We start from the raw sequence: 22,475 nt of genomic DNA on the forward strand, positions 1-22,475 counted from the left end.
ATTTAAAGGCAATGCTACCAAATACTAATTCAATGAATGTAAACGTATGGCCCACTGGGAATGTGATGAAAGAAATAAAACCTGAAATAAATCATCACTTTCTTAATAACCTCTTTTGGCTAGGGGGCAGTATTTTGACATCTGGATGAAAAGCGTGCCCAAGGTAAACTGCCTGTTTCTCAGGCCCAGAAGCTAGGATATGCATATTTGGATAGAAACCACTCTAAAGTTTCTAAAACTGTTAAAATAATGCCTGTGAGTATAACAGAACTGATATGGCAGGCAAAAACCAGAGGACAAACCCTCCAGAAAACAAATAATTTCAGCCCACCACTGTTTCCAATGGCTGTCATGTTTAATATGAATGGAAAACCTCCCAGATTGCAGGTCCTAAGGCTTCCACTAGATGTCAACAGTCTTTAGAAAGAGCTTCAGGCTTGGTTTTGGAAAAATTAGCTAGAATTTGTAGTTTTTTTAAGTGGCTCCCATTTTGGCTGTCATGTTTTCATGCGTGTGGAAGAGAACGCGTTCTTTGTTGTTTATCTCTGGTAAAGACAATAACGATTCTCCTTCTTAAATTTGATAATTTATTTACATATTAGGGTACCTGAGGTTTGATTATAAATGTTTTTTGACTTGTTTGGAGAAGTTTATTTGGTAACGTGTATTACGTGTACCGGTGTAATACAACGTGTACAGGTGTATTATTGAATGAAGCGCGCCAGCTAAACTGAGTTTTTGGGGATATAAAGAAGGACTTTATCGAACAAAAGAACAATTTGTGATGTAGCTGGGATCTTTTGGAGGCCCAACAGAAGAAGATCTTCGAAGGTAAGGCATTTAGTTTATCGCTATTTCTGACAGGTGGCGCACCTGCCAGGTTGAAAAATGTTTTTAATGCTTTTGTGTGGTGGGGTGCTGTCCTCAGATAATCACATGGTGTGCTTTTTCTGTAAAACCTTTTTTAAATCTGACGCAGCGGCTGAATTAACAAGAAGTTAAGCTGTTTTCTGATGTATGACACTTGTATTTTCATAAATGTTAAATATGACTATTTCTGTAATTTGAATTTCGCGCTCTGCAATTTCACCGGATGTTGTCGAGGTGGGACGCTAGCACCACGCCTAGCCATTTTTAAAATTCTTATTTTATTTATTTCACCTTTATTTAATAATTATCTTCTTAGGGCTGCAATCCTGTTAACGGGATGATATGACAACAGCCAGTGAAAGTGCAGGGCGGCAAATTCAAAACAACAGAAATCTCATAATTAAAATTCCTCAAACATACATGTATTTTATACTGTTTTAAACGTAATCTTGTTGTTAATCCCACCACAGTGTCCGATTTCAAATATGCTTTACAGTGAAAGCACCACAAACGATTATGTTAGGTCACCACCAAGCCACAAAAAGCACAAATAGAGGTAAAATTAATCACTAACCTTTGATGATCTTCTTCAGATGACACTCATAGGACTTCATGTTACACAATACATTGTATGTTTTGTTTGATAAAGTTCATATTTATATAAAAGAAATCTGAGTTTACATTGCCGCGTTACGTTCACCAGTTCCAAAAACATCCGGTGATTTTGCATAGCCACATCGATTCAACAGAAATACTCATCATAAATGTAGATGATAATACAAGTTATACACATGGAATTATTGATATACCTCTCCTTAATGCAACCGCTGTGTCAGATTTTAAAAAAACTTTACGGAAAAAACAAACCATGCAATAATCTGAGACGGCGCTCAGAAAAATAATCAAATTAGCCGCCATGTTGGAGTCAACAGAAACCAGAAACGACATGATAAATATTCCCTTAACTTTGATGATCTTCATCAGAATGCAATCCCAGGAATCCTAGTTCCACAATACATGCTTGATTTGTTCGATAATGTCCGTTATTTATGTCCAAGTAGCTTATTTTGTTAGCGCATTACTTCGGACAAAAACGTAAAAAAATTATATTACAGGTCAAAGAAACATTTTAAACTAAGTATAGAATCAATCATTAGGATGTTTTAATCATAAATCTTCAATACAGTTCCAACCGGAGAATGTGTCTAGAGGAGTAACGGAACGCAAGTCGATATCTTAATTTTTTATTTTATTTTTTTATTTCACCTTTATTTAACCAGGTAGGCTAGTTGAGAACAAGTTCTCATTTGCAACTGCGACCTGGCCAAGAGCAGTGTGACACAGACAACAACACAGAGTTACACATGGAGTAAATAATAAACAAGCCAATAACACAATAAACAAGTCAATGGCACAGTAGAACAAATAAAGTCTATATACAGTGTGTGCAAAAGGCATGAGGTAGGCAATAAATAGGCAATAGGAGCGAAAAATTTCAATTTAGCAGATTAACACTGGAGTGATAAATGAGCAGATGATGATGTGCAAGTAGAAATACTGGTGTGCAAAAGAGCAGAAAAGTAAATAAAATAAAAACAGTATGGGGATGAGGTAGGTAGATTGGGTGGGCTATTTACAGATGGACTATGTACAGCTGCAGCGATCGGTTAGCTGCTCAGATAGTGGATTTTTGCAATTCGTTCGGCCAAATTAGGTGTTGGCTTTGGGGATGATCAGTGAGAAATACCTGCTGGAACGTGTGCTACGGGTGGGTGTTGTTATCGTGACCAGTGAACTGAGATAAGGCGGAGCTTTACCTAGCATGGACTTATAGATGACCTGGAGCCAGTGGGTCTGACGACGAATATGTAGCGAGGGCCAGCCGACTAGAGCATACAGGTCGCAGTGGTGGGTGGTATAAGGTGATTTGGTAACAAAACGGATGGCACTGTGATATACTGCATCCAGTTTGCTGAGTAGAGTGTTGGAAGCTATTTTGTAGATGACAGCAGCCGAAGTCGAGTTTTACAAGGGTAAGTTTGGCGGCTTGAGTGAAAGAGGCTTTGTTGCGAAATAGAAAGCCGATTCTAGATTTGATTTTGGAATAGAGATGTTTAATATGAGTCTGGAAGGAGAGTTTACAGTTTAGCCATGCACCTAGGTATTTATAGTTTACATATTTACATATTTACACATTTACATATTCTAGGTCGGAACCGTCCAGGGTGGTGATGCTAGTCGGGCAGGCGGGTGTGGGCAGCGAACGGTTGAAAAGCATGCATTTGGTTTTACTAGCATTTAAGAGCAGTTGGAGGCCACGGAAGGAGTGTTGTATGGCATTGAAGCTCGTTTGGAGGTTAGTTAGCACAGTGTCCAAGAAAGGGCCAGAAGTATACAAAATGGTGTCGTCTGCGTAGAGGTGGATCAGGGATCAGCCATAACAGGGTGATCCTAACTAACCTAAAACAAGGACATTTTTACTCTGATTAAATGTCAGGAATTGTGAAAAACTGAATTTAAATGTATTTGGCTAAGGTGTAAGTAAACTTCAACTGTATTCCCAGGCTGTGAGCAGAGCAACAGGCCCAATCCCACTAATATCACCCAATATAACCCCCAATATCCTCAATGTACAATGTAAAACACCAAATAATGCATGCAGAGCGGAATTGGGCAGATACCCGCTAATTATCAAAATCCAGAAAAGAGCTGTTTAATTCCGCAACCACCTAAAAGGAAGCAATTCCCAAACCTTCCAGAACAAGCCATCACCAACAGAGAGATGAACCTGGAGAAGAGTCCCCTAAGCAAGCTGGTCCTGGGGCTCTGTTCACAAACAGACCCCACAGATGCCTAGGACAGCAATAAAATTAGACCCAACCAAATCATGAGAAAACAAAAAGATAATTACTTAACCTTTCTGATCTCCCCATCCCGGATCCGGGTTCGTGAATACAGACTCAAGCTCATTACCATAACGCAACGTTAACTATTCATGAAAATCGCAAATGAAATGAAATAAATATGCCATCTCTCAAGCTTAGCCTTTTGTTAACAACACTGTCATCTCAGATTTTCAAAATATGCTTCTCAACCATTGCAAAACAAGCATTTGTGTAACAGTATTGATGGCTAACGTAGCATTTAGCATTAGCATTCAGCTGGCAACATTTACACAAAAAAACAGAAAAGCATTCAAAAAAATCATTTACCTTTGAAGAACTTCAGATGTTTTCAATGAGGAGACTCTCAGATAGCAAATGTTCAGTTTTTCCTGAAAGATTATTTGTTTAGGACAAATCGCTCCGTTTTCTGCGTCACGTTTAGCTATGAAAAAACCCCTGTATCCAGGATTGTGTAAATCTATCAGCAAGCTCATTAGCATAACACAACGTTAACTATTTATGAAAATCGCAAATGAAATGAAATAAATATGCCATCTCTCAAGCTTAGCCTTTTGTAAACAACACTGTCATCTCAGATTTTCAAAATATGCTTCTCAACCATAGGAAAACAATCATTTGTGTAAAAGTAGCTAGCTAGAGTTAGCATTTCGCGTTAGCATTTAGCGTTAGCATTAGCGTTAGCATCCAGCACGCAACATTAACAAAAACATAAAAGCCTTCAAATAAAATCATTTACCTTTGAAGAACTTCTGATGTTTTCAATGAGGATACTCTCAGTTAGATAGCAGATGCTCAGTTTTTCCAAAAAGATTCCTTGTGTATTAGAAATAGCTCCGTTTTATACATCACATTTGGCTACCAAAAAAAATCCATAAATTCAGTCCTCAAAACGCAAACTTTTTTCCAAATTAACTCCATAATATCGACTGAAAACATGGCAAACGTTGTTTAGAATCAATCCTCAAGGTGTTTTTCACATATCTCTTCATTGATACATCGTTCTTGGACACATGCTTTCTCTCCTGAATCCCAGGAGAAAATGACCGCACCTGAAGATTACGCACAAATTTAGACAAAGGACACCGGGCGGACCTCTGGAAAATGTAGTCTCTTATGGCCAATCTTCCAATGATATGCCTACAAATACGTCACAATGCTGCTAAGACCTTGGGCGAACGACAGAAAGTGTAGGCTCATTCCTTGCGCAATCACAGCCATATAAGGAGAGAATGGAAAACAGAGCTTCAGAAATTCTGCTAATTCCTGGGTGATGCATCATCTTGGTTTCGCCTGTAGAATGAGTTCTGGGGCACTTACAGACAAAATCTTTGCAGATTCTGAAACTTCAGAGTGTTTTCTTTCCAAAACTGTGACAAATATCGCGCTTAAAACGGGAACGTTTTTTATCCAAAAATGAAATAGCGCCCCTAGAGCTCTAAGAGGTTAACACATTGGAAAGAGTTTACAAAACAACAGAGCAAACTAGAATGCTACTTGTCCCTAAACAGAGAGTACACAGTGTCAGAATACCTGACCACTGTGACTGACCCAAATTTATTTATTCAGGAAATGTCACGATTCTTCAAAGTCGAACCCAGAAGCAGACCAGGACAAGGAGAGTAGGAAAAAGGTGAGTATTTATTTACAAGTGAATGGGTAGATATATCCAGGTGGTGTAGCGGGTAGCGGTGATGAGTTGATGGGAGTAAATAGGTGGATCCAATGGGGAAGCGGAATCTTCTGACGACCAGGCGGGAATGGGGTAAATGATCCGGGTGAGTAATGTTCATGGCTAACGATCCGGCAGGGAATGGATGTCAGGTCCGGGCTTATGAAGGGGAGAGATGATGATCAGGACCAGGTGTGCAGATAGCTGATGGGATACAGGTGCGGATAATCAGAAACCCCAACTGGCTACATTGCCCGGCAACCAGACAGGGTGCGTTCCAAGACGCCGGAAAAACTCTCCAGGACAGAACATAGGCAAAAAACAGACTCAGGAAACGGGATTCGTGACAGTACCCCCCCTCCGACGAACGCCACCGGGCGGACTACCTGGAGCGCCAGGGTGGAGGCGGTAAAAGTCACGAAGCAGGTCATCGTCAAGGATCTGACGCCGAGGAATCCAACTCCTCTCCTCAGGACCATATCCTTCCCAATCCACTAAATACTGGAACCCTCGACCCCGCCGTCTGGAGTCCATGATGCGGCGCACCGTGTAGACAGGACCACCTCCGATCATCCGAGGAGGAGGAGGACGAGGAGGAGGGGGCAACAGAGGACTGAGGTGAACCGGCTTGAGGCAGGAGACATGAAAGGTGGGGTGTACTCGAAGCGTTGCCGGCAATTTTAGTCGGACCACAGCAGGGTTAATGATTCTCTCCACCACGAACGGACCAATGAACTTTGGTGACAGTTTCCTCGACTCAGTCCGTAGAGGAAGATCCCGTGTAGCCAACCACACCTTATCTCCGATGGTATAAGCGGGAGCAGGAATACGGCGACGATTCGCCTGGATCTGATACCGGTCAGAAACTCTAAGGAGAACCTTCCTGGCCCGATGCCAGGTCCGGTGGCAACGACGAATGTGGGCCTGGACAGAAGGGACCGAAAGATCCCTCTCCTGAGAAGGAAACAAGGGAGGTTGGTATCCGTACAGGCATTGGAAGGGGGACATCCCAGTGGCAGATGAAGGAAGGGTATTATGGGCATACTCGACCCAGGGTAATTGAGATGACCAAGAGGTGGGATCAGAGGAGACAAGACAACGCAGCGTGGACTCCATCTTCTGGTTGGCTCTCTCCGCCTGACCATTAGATTGGGGGTGAAATCCAGATGTGAGACTGACTGTAGCTCCAATGGCCAAACAGAAGGATTTCCAGACAGCAGAGGTAAACTGAGGACCACGGTCAGAAACAATGTCACAGGGCAACCCGTGGACCCTGAACACCTCCCTAACCAGTATCTCGGACGTCTCAGTGGCAGAAGGCAGCTTGGAGAAGGGAACAAAGTGGGCAAACTTGCTGAATCTATCCACAATGGTCAGAATAACCGTGTTACCAACAGAAGAGGGCAACCCCGTGACAAAATCCAGGGCCAGATGCGACCAAGGTCGTCGGGGAATAGGTAGGGGGTGAAGAAGCCCAGAGCTGGCCCGATTGGTACTCTTATTCTGCGCACAAACAGGACAAGCGGCAACAAACCTCCGGGTATCTTCTCCCATGGCAGGCCACCAAAATCGTCTGCGCAGTAGCGCCATAGTCCGAGCAACACCAGGGTGACAAGCTATCTTGCTGGCGTGGGACCACTGAAGGACAGCAGAACGAACCGACTCAGGCACGAACAACCGACCGGGTGGACCGTTAACGGGCCCGGGCGGTGTCCGAAGAGCCGCCATCACCTCCTCCTCAATCCTCCATGTAACGGCTCCCACGACAACGTTCTGGGGAAGAATCGTCTCAGTCTTGGCCTCACTCTCCTCCGTCTTGGAGAACTTCCGGGACAGGGCGTCCGCCTTCCCGTTCTTCGACCCAGGTCGGAACGTCAGGGAAAAATTGAAGCGTCCAAAAAACAAAGCCCACCGGGCCTGACGAGAGTTGAGACGTTTAGCCGATTGCACGTAAGCCAGATTCTTGTGGTCAGTCCAGACCACAAACGGTTGCTCCGCTCCCTCCAACCAGTGACGCCACTCCTCCAAGGCAAGCTTTACAGCGAGAAGCTCCCGGTTACCCACATCGTAGTTTCTTTCAGCTGGAGAAAGACGACAAGAGTAGAAGGCGCAGGGATGGAGTTTACTGTCAGTGGAGCTACGCTGGGACAGGATGGCGCCCACCCCCACATCAGACGCATCCACCTCCACAACGAACTGACGGGAAGTGTCAGGTTGAGAGAGAATCGGGGCGTTGGTGAATCGGCTCTTCAAATCTAGAAATGCTCGGTCTGCCTCAGGAGACCAACAGAATTTTCTGGTGCAAGACGTCAGTACAGTTAAAGGGGCGGCCACCCGGCTGTAATCACGGATAAACCTCCGATAAAAATTTGCAAACCCCAGGAATCTCTGGAGCTGCAATCTCGAACCGGGCTGGACCCAATCCCGAACCGCCCGAACCTTCTCTTGGTCCATCTTGAGCTCTCCCCTGGAGATGATGTAACCGAGGAAGGACGTCGTGTGGGCGTGAAAATCACACTTCTCAGCCTTCACGAACAGACGGTTCTCCAATAACCGCTGCAGGACCTGCTTGACATGCTGAACGTGGCTAGAAAGCTCCTTCGAGAAGATGAGGATATCATCCAGGTAAACAAACACAAAAATACCAATCATATCTCTCAGAACGTCATTCACCATACTTTGGAACACAGCAGGAGCGTTGGTCAGTCCAAACGGCATCACCTGGTACTCGAAATGTCCCATCGGAGTATTGAACCCAGTCAACCACTCGTCTCCCTCCTTGATCCGAACCAAATGATAAGCATTACGTAAATCAAGCTTCGTAAAAACCGTAGCACCCTGTAAAGAATCGAAAGCCGAGCTCATCAAGGGCAGGGGATACTTGTTCTTGACCGTAATATCATTCAAACCCCGATAATCAATACACGGTCGAAGAGAGCCATCCTTCTTGCTCACAAAAAAAAATCCTGCTCCCAGAGGTGATGACGAGGGCCGAATGAGACCTGCAGCTAGAGACTCCTTGATGTAGGTCTCCAAGGCCTCACGTTCAGATCGAGAGATACTGTATAACCGTCCCTTGGGTAAGGAAGCTCCAGGAAACAGATTAATCGCACAGTCATAAGGCCGGTGGGGAGGAAGGGACTGAGCCTACTGAATACTTCACCCAACTCGTGATATGTTTCTGGATCCAGGGACAAATCAGGAGGAACAGAGTCACTGACCTGACTGGAAATGGCAGGAGAACAGGCAGTCCTAAAACAGTTAGCATGACAATCAATGCTCCAACTAGTTACCTTACCCGTCACCCAATCAAACAAGGGATTGTGTTCCTTCAGCCAGGGGTAACCAATAACCAGAGGAACATGGGGTGAGGACAGAATGAAGAAGGAGATAAACTCTGAATGATTCCCCGACAACAACATCTTAACCGGTTCAGTCCTCATAGTGATCCGTGCCAGACTACTGCCGTTCAGAGTGGTTGCTTCAATGGCTTTCGGCAATTGCTCCTTAGAAAGCCCCAGCTGTTCCACCAAGTCGGCATCAATAAAGCTGCCATCGGCACCTGAATCGATAAAAGCGTTAATCTCTAAGCTCTGATCCTTATTCATAAGGGTCGCAGGAAAACGGGGTCTGACAGGATTCTGGAGAGGTTGAATCTGGCTCGCTAAAATTCCTCCCAAAACTAGCGAGCCGGGCAGTTTAACGAGCGCTGTGGACAAGTGGAGATGTAATGTCCTGAGCTACCACAGTAGAAACAGCTGTTGGTCTCACGTCTACATTGGCGCTCCTCCTTAGTTAGCCCGTGTCGCCCCACTTGCATTGGTTCAGGATCTGGTGGCAAGACCCCTCCACTAATCCCGTGTGGGGAATAACGATCAATACGTTCTGGTTTACTTCCTGAACCGAATGGTAACCGAGTTGCTGATTGATTGGATGGGCCCCACTGCTTCTCCCTCCTTCTCTCTCGGACTCTATTATCTACCCGAATAGATAAAGTGACCAAGCTGTCTAGATCACTAGGCTCTGGATAGGATATCAGCTCGTCCTTGAGTTGCTCCGACAACCCCTGGTAAAAAGCCGCTTGTAGTGACTCCTCATTCCAACCACTCTCCACAGACAATGTCCTGAACTCGATCATAAAGTCTGCCACACTGCATAAGAAACGAACGGCATCTTCCCAAATCCCCTTCATATTTATCAGGCGTCGGTACCTTGGGTTCACGGAAGGAAAACGCATCAGGCACGGCAGGTAAGATGGGTGAAATAGGTGGTGAATGAATCGCCAGCAAACTGAGCTGATCCTGGATCTGTGTCAAGCTAGCAGATAATTTCTGGATTGCAACCGCTATCTCATGTCTGTGTGTGGAATTGTTTGTTTGTTTACGTGTGGTTCACATCAGGCTGGTTTGTGCCGGGTATGTGTTTGACTCGTATGTTCTGTTTATTGTTCCGTTTGTGTACTTTGGGCGTTATTGCTGTTTTCCTTGGGCATGAATAAAATGTGCCTGTTATCACCCATCTCTGCTCTCCTCCTGCACCTGACTATGTGCACACTGCCCACAAAATGTAATGGAAACTGGGCTGCACTTCCTAATCTCCTGCCCAATGCATGACCATATTAGAGACACATACAGTGCCTTGCGAAAGTATTCGGCCCCATTGAAGAAGGTGCTCTGGTCAGATGAAACCAAAATTGAACTTTTTGGCAACAATGCAAAACGTTATGTTTGGCGTAAAAGCAACACAGCTCATCACCCTGAACACACCATCCCCACTGTCAAACATGGTGGTGGCAGCATCATGGTTTGGGCCTGCTTTTCTTCAGCAGGGACAGGGAAGATGGTTAAAATTGATGGGAAGATGGATGGAGCCAAATACAGGACCATTCTGGAAGAAAACCTGATGGAGTCTGCAAAAGACCTGAGACTGGGACGGAGATTTGTCTTCCAACAAGACAATGATCCAAAACATAAAGCAAAATCTACAATGGAATGGTTCAAAAATAAACATATCCAGGTGTTAGAATGGCCAAGTCAAAGTCCAGACCTGAATCCAAGGATCAGCTCAATTTACTGTTCATTTCTATTATTTATTTCACTTTTGTATATTGTATACCTCACTTGCTTTGGCAACGTGTTGCTTTCTAATATGTTTCCCATGCCAATAAAGCCCCTTGAATTTAATTGAATTGAGAGAAAGAGCGAGAGAGCGAGAGAGCGAGAGAGAGGGAGAGAGAGAGAGGAAGAGAGAGATTAGTGAGAGAGAGAGAAAGAGAGAGAGAGGAAGAGAGAGATTAGTGAGAGAGAGAGAGAGAGAGAGTTGCATTGAGAAAGTCAGCGAGAGTGCAAGAGAATGGACAGAGTTTGATATTTTTTATTTTTTTAATGTTTAATCTTTATTTAATTAGGCAAGTCAGTTAAGAACACATTCTTATTTACAACGGCGGCCTACCGGGGAGCAGTGGGTTAACTGCCTTGTTCAGGGATAGAACGACAGATAATTTTTACCTTGTCAGCTCGGGGATTCGATCCAGCAACCAACTCTCTAACTACAAGGCTACCTGCCGCCCAACTATGATATGTGCCAGATCTTGACCTGGTTACTCCAGCTTCAAACCTACCCTTGTAAAGTCTTTAATTATGTTTTTTTTCACTGCCACAACAATGGTTACATACGTGAAGAAAGTAGGAATCAGTGCACTTTGTTTGGTTTAACTCCTTCAAGCTTTCACGGATCCCGGCCCTCAGCTGGTGTTAATCCCCTCGTGTTTTCTCTTCTCTATTGTAGAAGGAGGGTGGAGGTTGGGAAAGAAGAAGGAATGTGTGAGGGAGAAAAAAAAAATATTATAGTAATATTGCTGGGGCTGCCCATAAAGCTTATCTTTCACATACAAAAATATATGTGTTTATGCCCAAAGGGTTGTTGTTTTTGTATTTGTTGGTGCCGTTTTAAATGTGTAGTAAATGTGTAATGTTCCAGTGCAATTTTACGGGAAATCAGGATTAATTAATCCCTTTAGTGGACAAAAAATGCATAAAAATGTCAACTCAATACCAGTAATACACACTTGGATATTTTGTAATAACATTAAACATTTGTTATATCAACTATTATCTTTTCACGGGAATTGAGTAACGTTTGGAGATATTGGCATGGTTCCACTATGAGATAGAATGGACACTAGCTGTGCGAAGTTGTCATTTGGACTGACAGGGCAATCTGGGATGGAATTTGGGCTGTCATCGCGACCATTCTCTCTTCCATTCGGCTCCATAGCATCTTGTTCACACTACTAAATGCTTTACAACGGCTAGTCAGTGATTACATGGGTTAAGAATTCGAATTGTCCAATAAGATAACACAAAGTCAGAAGATTGACGGTAGATTGGATGTTTTGAAAATCACAAACTACCGTAAACTAACTACCGTAAACAGTTTATTAATGTATCAATTAATTTGCTCCCGTCTTTTTGTAATTGCAATTACATTGTAATACAGTGCCTTGCGAAAGTATTCGGCCCCCTTGAACTTTGCGACCTTTTGCCACATTTCAGGCTTCAAACATAAAGATATAAAACTGTATTTTTTTGTGAAGAATCAACAACAAGTGGGACACAATCATGAAGTGGAACGACATTTATTGGATATTTCTAACTTTTTTAACAAATCAAAAACTGAAAAATTGGGCGTGCAAAATTATTCAGCCCCCTTAAGTTAATACTTTGTAGCGCCACCTTTTGCTGCAATTACAGCTGTAAGTCGCTTGGGGTATGTCTCTATCAGTTTTGCACATCGAGAGACTGAAATTTTTTCCCATTCCTCCTTGCAAAACAGCTCGAGCTCAGTGAGGTTGGATGGAGAGCATTTGTGAACAGCAGTTTTCAGTTCTTTCCACAGATTCTCGATTGGATTCAAGTCTGGACTTTGACTTGGCCATTCTAACACCTGGATATGTTTATTTTTGAACCATTCCATTGTAGATTTTGCTTTATGTTTTGGATCATTGTCTTGTTGGAAGACAAGTCTCCGTCCCAGTCTCAGGTCTTTTGCAGACTCCATCAGGTTTTCTTCCAGAATGGTCCTGTATTTGGCTCCATCCATCTTCCCATCAATTTTAACCATCTTCCCTGTCCCTGCTGAAGAAAAGCAGGCCCAAACCATGATGCTGCCACCACCATGTTTGACAGTGGGGATGGTGTGTTCAGGGTGATGAGCTGTGTTGCTTTTACGCCAAACATAACGTTTTGCATTGTTGCCAAAAAGTTCAATTTTGGTTTCATCTGACCAGAGCACCTTCTTCCACATGTTTGGTGTGTCTCCCAGGTGGCTTGTGGCAAACTTTAAACAACACTTTTTATGGATATCTTTAAGAAATGGCTTTCTTCTTGCCACTCTTCCATAAAGGCCAGATTTGTGCAATATACGACTGATTGTTGTCCTATGGACAGAGTCTCCCACCTCAGCTGTAGATCTCTGCAGTTCATCCAGAGTGATCATGGGCCTCTTGGCTGCATCTCTGATCAGTCTTCTCCTTGTATGAGCTGAAAGTTTAGAGGGACGGCCAGGTCTTGGTAGATTTGCAGTGGTCTGATACTCCTTCCATTTCAATAATATCGCTTGCACAGTGCTCCTTGGGATGTTTAAAGCTTGGGAAATCTTTTTGTATCCAAATCCGGCTTTAAACTTCTTCACAACAGTATCTCGGACCTGCCTGGTGTGTTCCTTGTTCTTCATGATGCTCTCTGCGCTTTTAACGGACCTCTGAGACTATCACAGTGCAGGTGCATTTATACGGAGACTTGATTACACACAAGTGGATTGTATTTATCATCATTAGTCATTTAGGTCAACATTGGATCATTCAGAGATCCTCACTGAACTTCTGGAGAGTTTGCTGCACTGAAAGTAAAGGGGCTGAATACATTTGCACGCCCAATTTTTCAGTTTTTGATTTGTTAAAAAAGTTTGAAATATCCAATAAATGTCGTTCCACTTCATGATTGTGTCCCACTTGTTGTTGATTCTTCACAAAAAAATACAGTTTTATATCTTTATGTTTGAAGCCTGAAATGTGGCAAAAGGTCGCAAAGTTCAAGGGGGCCGAATACTTTCGCAAGGCACTGTATCTATGCAATGTAATACATCTGGATTGCTTACCTCTTTTACTTTTTCAGTCTACTTCAAATGTTGGTACTGTCACGTTGCACATGCTGGAATAAGGGTTTAAAGGATACACATCAAACTATTCAGCCTGATAAATTCAACTATTCAGCATCAAATCACTAAATGTCCCAAAAGAAAGGTACTATTGTGACATCCAGAACCAATCCCTCTACTTCGTTTTTCTAATAAGGGAAATTATGACAGGAATTTATGTTGCCTCCCACACTTGATTTGTTGTCCTTTATTCCCTGGACGCGTATAAAAGGGGGAAATGAATGTTGTATCTCTTTACATCTCTGGGCTTAATGCTCTCCGGTGGCTCTGGAACGCCCCCACCCCCCCCATCAAAAAACGTTTCAACTTCTGGCTCAGCTGGGTTCTCCCTTTGTACACTGAATGTTCAAAGTATTACACTGTCACCAATCATCCATGTTACAACATCTCGAACACCAAGGGCTCTCTCTCTCTCTCCAACTCGGCCAAACCGTTATGGTGCCACAGAGTTTAAGGAACAGTCCACTTTGATGTCCACAGTAGAGGGCTATGGAGACATCTTTCAGCCCTCTCTTCTCCTCCGTTATCCCGCTCTCTCATTTGCTCTCCTGCCCCTCCTCTTCCCCCTCACTCCCTCTGGTGAGAGACTTTAAACAGTAGGCTGGAGGGAGGTAGGGAGTGAGGGAGGGTGAGGGGGTGAGAGATAAATAACATCTTCCACTCCAGAGCCTGGACGGCTCCCCCAGCCCATCAAACGAGGAACTAATGTGGTTACAGACCCATAAAGAATAAAGCGAGGCGAAGAGAAGAAGAACGAGGGGGTAACATTTTTCTGACACAGTTCTACCTCAGTGTTCATTTCAGGCAGCAGCTTTAGCTCTGTCCTCTCCTCTCCTTGTTTATCAGTCATATCTACACATTCCTTTTGGGCCAGAGGGGTGCAAGCTAGAGGGATGAAGTGGGTGAAAGGGCTGAGGAGGGAAGGAGAGAGGGAGGAAGATGGAAGGAAAGATGGGTGTGAGGCCATTTAAATTGGATTTTGTATAGAATTAAGATGCAGAGATGACAAAATGTGATCCATGTAACGATAGCCAAGATGATACAATAAATAATAGACCATTGAAAAAAAAAAATCCTCATCTGTGTTTTACGTCTTTGTATTTAAATAGGCCCATCACAGAAAAATGTTGATTTACAAAACATGCAGTACCATGCAGTAGTGGTTTCCTTGCAACAATTTGACCATCAATGCCTGATTCTCTTCTGAGCTGTTGATGTTGAGATTTGTCTGTTACCTGAACTCTGTGAAACATTTATTTGGGCTGCAATCTGAGGTGCAGTTAAAACTAATGAACTAATCCTCTGCAGCAGAGTTAACTCTGGTTCTTCCTTTCCTTTCCTTCCTTTCCTCATGGGACCCAGTTTCAGCATAGTGCTTGATGGTTTTTGCGACTGCATTTGAAGAAACGTTCAAAGTTCTTGAAGTGTCTTAAATGTCTTAAAGTAATGATGTACTGTCATTTGTTATTTGCTTATTTGAGCTGTTCTTGCCATAATATGGACTTGGTCTTTTGCCAATTAGGGCTATCTTCTGTATACCACCCCCATCTTGTCACAACACAACTGATTGGCTCAAACGCATTCAGAAGGAAAGAAATTCCACAAATGAGCTTTTAAGAAGGCACACCTGTTAATTGAAATGTATTCCAGGTGACTACCTAAAGGGTGGCTACTTTCAAATCTCCAATATATTTAGATTTGTTTAACAGTTTTTTGGTTAATACATGATTCCATATGTGTTATTTCATAGTTTTGATGTCTTCACTATTATTCTACAATGTAGAAAATTGTAAAAAAAAAAATCTGAAAAACCTTTGAATGAGTAAGTGTGTCCAACCTTTTGACTGTTACTGTATGTATCAGGTATCTTCATTCTTAGTCATACAATGATTAGTGTGAAGGAAAATCAATCAAATATGAATTGTCAAATGAACAATACTTAAGTTAGAGCAAGAGAATGTATGATTCACGTGATATATTCTGTAGTGGCGTATAGGTACCAGAGACAACTCAAATATCAGGTATGTAGACGACATTAAATGAATGCCTAGAATGACTAGGATTACGATGCATGGCATGTTGGCTAGTAACACAATCTGAAGATGTAATAGGATATTATTGAAACAATAATAAACGCCAGGGCAGACCTTAAAAACAGTAGTTAATGTGGTACAGCTGACTAGACTGTCTCTAAACATGAAACGAGTCGTATTAAAACTAGAGCTTCTGACCTAAGCTTGTGTGTGTGTGTGTGTGTGTGGGTTTGTGTGTGTGCGTGAGTTTGTGTGTGTGCGTGAGTTTGTGTGTGTGTGTGTGTGTGTGTGTGTGTGTGTGTGTGTGTGTGTGTGTGGGTTTGTGTGTGTGCGTGCGTGCGTGAGTTTGTGTGTGTGCGTGAGTTTGTGTGTGTGTTTGTGTGTGTGTGTGTGTGTGTGTGTTTGTGTGTGTGTGTGTGTGCGTGAGTTTGTGTGTGTGCACCACGGCTGCAAGAAGACTGCGGTTTTAACAACCGCCATGGCATCTTTTTCAGTCTTATTTTTGCAACTCCACTTGGTCAATCATTCAAAAGCTCTTTATAAAAGCACTACAGTCTTTATTGAGCGACACTTAAAGGGCAATTCTGCCACTTGTCCACCTCATATTCATCATCCCCAACACCAAACCCGTGTCTTCATACAAAAAAAAAAAAGATAAGAAGAAAGATAAACAATAAATGCAAAAATACTTCTTTGTGATATCACAGGGTAGGACTAAAAGTGCATTTCTAAAACAATTCAAAAACCGGCAACGGGTTTTAAGCCCAATGGAGGGTATTTGCCTGAATCTCATAGTGTTTGAAAATCACTGCTTTTAAAATGTTTTAATCGTTTGATGATGTCATCGGGTAGAACTTTATTTATTTTCTTCAATGCATCGAAATGTGCTGTTTTCACATATCTTAACACTGGTATTGGGCCGGAGATAATGAAAAGGTGGTTGAAAAGTGGTGGAGTTACCCTTTATAAGCCAAATTACGCCAAATTACGCCTGCATAATTTGACGTAGACCTACCAAAATATTTTGACAAGCAGATACAGTTATCGAATGTCCTCATCATTATTCTAGACCATAACGCTTTTAAAAAATGTCCTCATCATTATTCTAGACCATAAAGCTTTTAAAAAATGTCCTCATCATTATTCTAGACCATAAAGCTTTTAAAAAATGTCCTCATCATTATTCTAGACCATAAAGCTTTTAAAAAATGTCCTCATCATTTTTCTAGACCATAAAGCTTTTAAAAAATGTCCTCATCATTATTCTAGACCATAAAGCTTTTTAAAATGTCCTCATCATTATTCTAGACTATAAAGCTTTTTAAAAATGTCCTCATCATTATTCTAGACCATAAAGCTTTTTAAAAATGTCCTCATCATTATTCTAGACTATAAAGCTTTTTAAAAATGTCCTCATCATTATTCTAGACCATAAAGCTTTTTAAAAATGTCCTCATCATTATTCCAGACCATAAAGCTTTCTAAAAATGTCCTCATCATTATTCCAGACCATAAAGCTTTCTTAAAAAATCCTCATCATTATTCCAGACCATAAAGCTTTCTAAAAATGTCCTCATCATTATTCCAGACCATAAAGCTTTCTAAAAATGTCCTCATCATTATTCCAGACCATAAAGCTTTCTAAAAATGTCCTCCAAATAAGTTTTACAAATGTTTACTGTATAGTTCAGTAAATATCTGAGTACATATCGGCATTCAGGCCACTGTTATCCTATAAAATATACCTGACATTAACTAACGCCGATGCATTGTCTGACCGTATGCCTCCCACGTCCCTCCCGCATCCCAAGCCAAATTACAGCAGAGGCGCGTTCTGCACCCACGGGCAACACCAGCTAAACCTGCTGACCAATAATCAGCAGACAATGACCCTTGACCTGGTCCAAATAAATCTGCCAGCTCTCCCACTTCCCTATCCCTCTCTCCCACATCTCCAGCCCTCTCTCTGTGGGATCCATCTCTCCCCCGTGTTCATCAGGAAAGAGGGAGGGAAGGAGGGAGGGATGGAGGGAGGGATGGAGGGAAAGAGAGAGCTAATGGACTGACAAGAGTTCAGTGTCTGAGTCTGTCCACGATGATGTGTTTGTGTGTTTGATTAATACACCGTAGAGCCAGATAGCTGGCCTTCCTGTCCCTCTGTTCATTTCTCATCGACATAACAGGACGGGAGTGTCATCTCGTCTCGTCTCACCCCGTTTAACATGGCAACCCGTCCTGGAATCTCACATCATCTCTTTCCCGGACGGTTTAGCTGTGCTAGTTACCGACGCAATGAATCATCATACAAGGGAGGCCATTTAGGGCAGTCATCCCCAGGCCCAACACCACATATGGCGAGTTATGTGTCTACTACTTGGATACAACACTTAGAGGACCATAGAAATTAGAATTGCTTCAATTCTCTGTAAAATCCTACATTTTGATTTCCCCTTCAGCACACTTTTTAAGTGGAGATACCTAAGTCACGACACAGAAGGCTCCCGATTTCCCTTACCGTTCAGAGGACAGAAGTGGGAATGACTTAGAATGTGTGTGTGTAGCTTGAAGATGAGCATGAAGAGTTGAAATGCTCTTAAACCAGTGGGTGGAGCGCGGGGGCCAGGCGGCCAGGGTGCAGGGGCTGTGGCACGTAGATACGTCTGTGGACACGACGTCATGTGGAAATTATGGGCACGGTCTGGGAAAACAAAAGGCTAAAAAAGCTAAGTTCTCGCAGGTCTCATGAATGGGAGATGACCCAGACGATATCAAATATTAAACCTCCTAATTCCATAGCCGCCTGGCTCTCTGATGCTACAGGGAGATAAAAACAGAGGGAAGCGATAAGGTTTCATATTCTCTGTTGGCTAAATGCACCGCCAAGAGCTCTCGTCTCCTCTCTGACGGTGGGATGTGGCAGCAGCAGCGAGAGTGATATGAGACGTGTCAGAGTATAATGAAGGACCCGGCGGAGATCGGCTTTCCAATGTCTGCAGTCAGACGGTCAACGTCACACACCACTCCACCATGTATTGTCCCCTTGCTCCTATCCTTCGATCCCATCCATGAACACTCTGATAATTAAAGGTGACCTGTTCTGCACCCTTTTCCCTACTTGGTCCTGGTCAAAAAGTAGTGCACTGTAGAGAGAATAGGGTGCAATTTTGGACACTTTACTGGGAACACACCTCTCCCTCATCTGGACCTGGCTCAGACAAGGACCACTGGATGGGTTTACGACCACGGCCATAGTGGATGGGAAGGGTTCTATCCACATAGGAAATAATCTGCTGATGAACAAACCAGCCTAGGGAATAATAGCTTTCCTCCGGGCCTCCCTTTCTCCCTTCCTCCCTCTCTCTCTCTGCCTCTGTACCTGTCTCTCTGCCTGCCTCCCAACCTCCCATCCTTTCTACCTCTCTACATCCCTGCACCCGTGGTATCTCCACTCATGCCCCAACTATCCTCCTGCTATTGGGTGTTATCATGTGGACGTTTCCTTACCTGTAAAATATTACTGCCTGCCTGTCCCGCCTCGCCTCCACACCGCCAATCAGCTCTGCTCTGACAGCGAAGCCCTAATAGCCGCTCTCGTTCCACACACGAAGTCCACAGGTCTGATATTTATGCCCCACTGTCATCCCCCCTCTCTCTCTTTCTTCCTTTCTCTCTCTTTCTCTGTTCTTCATACCTTCTCTCTCTCTCCCTCTCTCTCCTCTCTCTCACTTTCCTTCTCTGTTCCCCCCCTCTCTACCTCTTTCTCTCCCTCTCTCTCCCTCCTCTCTCTCTTTCTCTCTCTCTTTCCTACTCCCCTCTCTCCCTGTCTCTGTCTCTGTTTCAGGCTGCTGCCCCTGCCTCCCACCCTCCCAACCCCAGTCATTGTTTTAGGGAGGGTCCCGCGACCCCATTCGCTGTCAGCAGAAGGACATTCTTTAGTTGCCCGGCCGACACAAAGATGAGACGAGGGAAACTCTAAACCGTTTATTAGAAACACTTTTCACCCGTCAAGAACAGCGGAGCCACCGTAAATAATGTCAGTAGCAGACCGGCCTGGGCCAGTAAGCCTCTGTGACTGATAGGTCTGCGAGGGGTGTGTGTATGTGTGTGTCTGTGTGTGTGTGTGCGTGAGAGTGTGAGTGTGAGTGTGAGTGAGGAATGGGCACAAAGACATCACACACACAAGGGAGGACGAATGTATTGTCCCCTCCTTGGCTTTGGAGTGTGTAAGATGACCACATGACATCATAGCGGCATTATGTTACGCCCATATTTCTAATGATATACTGCTTGTTATGGAGAATTTTAAGGAACTACCTTTCTCTGTTTTCCTCTCTGCTTAACGTGTTGAATAGAGGGACAGAGGTGTTTTCTTAAGAGACCCTTGCCATGCCCCTATATGTCTTGGTGTCAGACCCCATTGAGCCCGTTTGAACACAGCCTCGGTGAGGGAGGGGGTGTCAAGGTCTGGATCAGGTAATTCTTGTGAGAGTTCATATTTACTTAAGTAAATACACAATAAAAAAATGTCTGTCTCATAACCAAGCTGAGCTTAGTATTGAATCCCATGTTCTCAATTTATGAAGTATGGAAACAAAATGTTAACCACACTCGATACATCATTTGTACTGATTCCTTTAGAAGACATTAGGAGTGCTGATCTAGGATCAGTTTGGCAATCATAATGGATTACACAGGCGGACCTGATTCTAGATCAGCACTTCTACTCTGAGACACTTTGTGAATAAAGGCCCTACATCCACATGAACTGGTGACATCTTAAGAGCAATCATAGACGCTGGGCAGTGTAAAGCACAGAGAGCTTCTTTTTTTTATGTTCACCCTTTTCCCCCCCACTTTCATGGTATCCAATTGGTAGTTACAGTCTTGTCCCGTCGCTGCAACTCCCATACGGACTCAGGAGAGGGGAAGGTCGAGAGCCGTGCGTCCCCCGAAACACAACCCAGCCAAGCCGCACTGCTTCTTGACACAATGCCCGCTGAAGCCCTCCGCACCAATGTGTCAGAGGAAACACTGTACACCTGGCGACCGTGTCTGCGTGCATGCGCCCGGCCCGCCACAGGAGTCGTTAGAGCGTGATGGGACAAGGACATTCTGGCCGGCCAAAACGTTCACAAACCCAGACGACAGTGGGCCAATTGTACGCCGCCCGGTCGAAGCCAGCTGAGACAGAGCATGGACTTGATCCAGGATCTCTAGTGGCACAGGTAGTACTGTGATGCAGTGCCTTACACCACCGCGCCACTCAGAAGGCTGTGCACAGAATACGATGTGTCACAATGTGAGGACAAAGAGAATCGTTGGAGTCTGAGAGGAGCATGCAGGGCAGCAGAGAAATGTTGCCTGACATACTGTATCCACTGGAAAAAAATCTCACCTCAACCCATACAAAGTCTGGGCGAAAAAAATAAATACCTGCTGTCGTTTCTGAAAGAAAGAATGACTGGTGAATGTGTATTACGAATCAGATGGGGTCTTTATCAATGGTAGGAGTGGAGTCACCTGCATCAGGCCTCGTGGGTACTTTACAGTACTTAGCCTGTTGGGGTGAGGTAACATCTGCATGACATCACTGTCTCCAAAACATGGCGGGAGGGAGGGACCGGGGAGGGAGGTACCACACATTTGCCACACTTCATTGCCCTCATGAGTAGGAAATGATGTCACCTGCTTCTCAGACTAGGGGCAGCTGGGTTAACGAGAGGTGGGTATACAGTACTGTACCTGGAGAGAAAAAGAGAGAGCACAGCAACCTCTTGTGTTGCATCCTGAGGCAGTCTGAGGATAGTATACCCCCCCCTACATACACACACAGACACACACAGAAACACACCACACCTGTATTTGTGTTACAATACCTGGTTGCCATAGGAGCTAAGAGGCTAGGTGAAAGAAATGCTGCTTTAGAGATGTTATTAAAACCTGTTGAGGATATGGCAGACATACGCCCCCTTTGGAGAGATTGGGTACCCCTAGTAAACTGGAAAAAAAATCTGTCAAAAATTGTTAATATATGCAAATAAAAATTATTATTGGATAGAAAACACTCTAAAGATTCTAAAACCGTTGGAATTATGTCTGTAAGTATAGCAGAACTCACAGGGCAGGCATTCTTCCAAACTAGTTTTTGTGGCCATGAAAGTTGGAGCAACTTTGACGTCATGGCCCCCACCCTTCCCAACCAGCTATGATTCTGCGGACACTTTCTATCTCTTCCGCTAGATGTCCTCTTTCATTAGAGCTTCAAACCGTTCAAATCGCGCGAGAATTGACCCTATGGGAGTGAAATTAGTGCGTGCCACGAGAGAATAGGCTGTGCGTATGGGCGCGAATTGGTCACAGTCATTCCTTTGTTTCCAGCACTGAAGAGAAGGGCAGACGATGGGCGATTGAATTGAAGTTTGTTTTGCACGTCTAAAACATCATAAAGCTTGCTTCTGCACTTAGTTTGACCTGTTTAGTCGACATATAATGTGTAATTTTGAAGTTTTGATGCGCAACTTATCCGGACCAGAGGACGTTTTGGGTGCATTTCAGCTGATGTTATTAGCAGTAGCTAATACAAAGACGCAAGACTTGAAACCAAACGATGTATTGGGTAAGTATGAAGCCTTCCAGAACATTCTGAACGAAGACCATCGAAGGTAAGGGAATATTTATGCTTAAATCTGTGTTTCTGTTGACTCCAACATTACGTGGAAATGTAGCTTGGAACTGAGCGCTGTCTCACAATATGGAATAGTGTGCGATTTCTGTAACGTT

This window comes from Oncorhynchus mykiss, chromosome 28 (genome assembly GCF_057628025.1).
Source record: "Oncorhynchus mykiss isolate SJ-2025 chromosome 28, ASM5762802v1, whole genome shotgun sequence".
Lineage (NCBI taxonomy): Eukaryota > Metazoa > Chordata > Actinopteri > Salmoniformes > Salmonidae > Oncorhynchus > Oncorhynchus mykiss.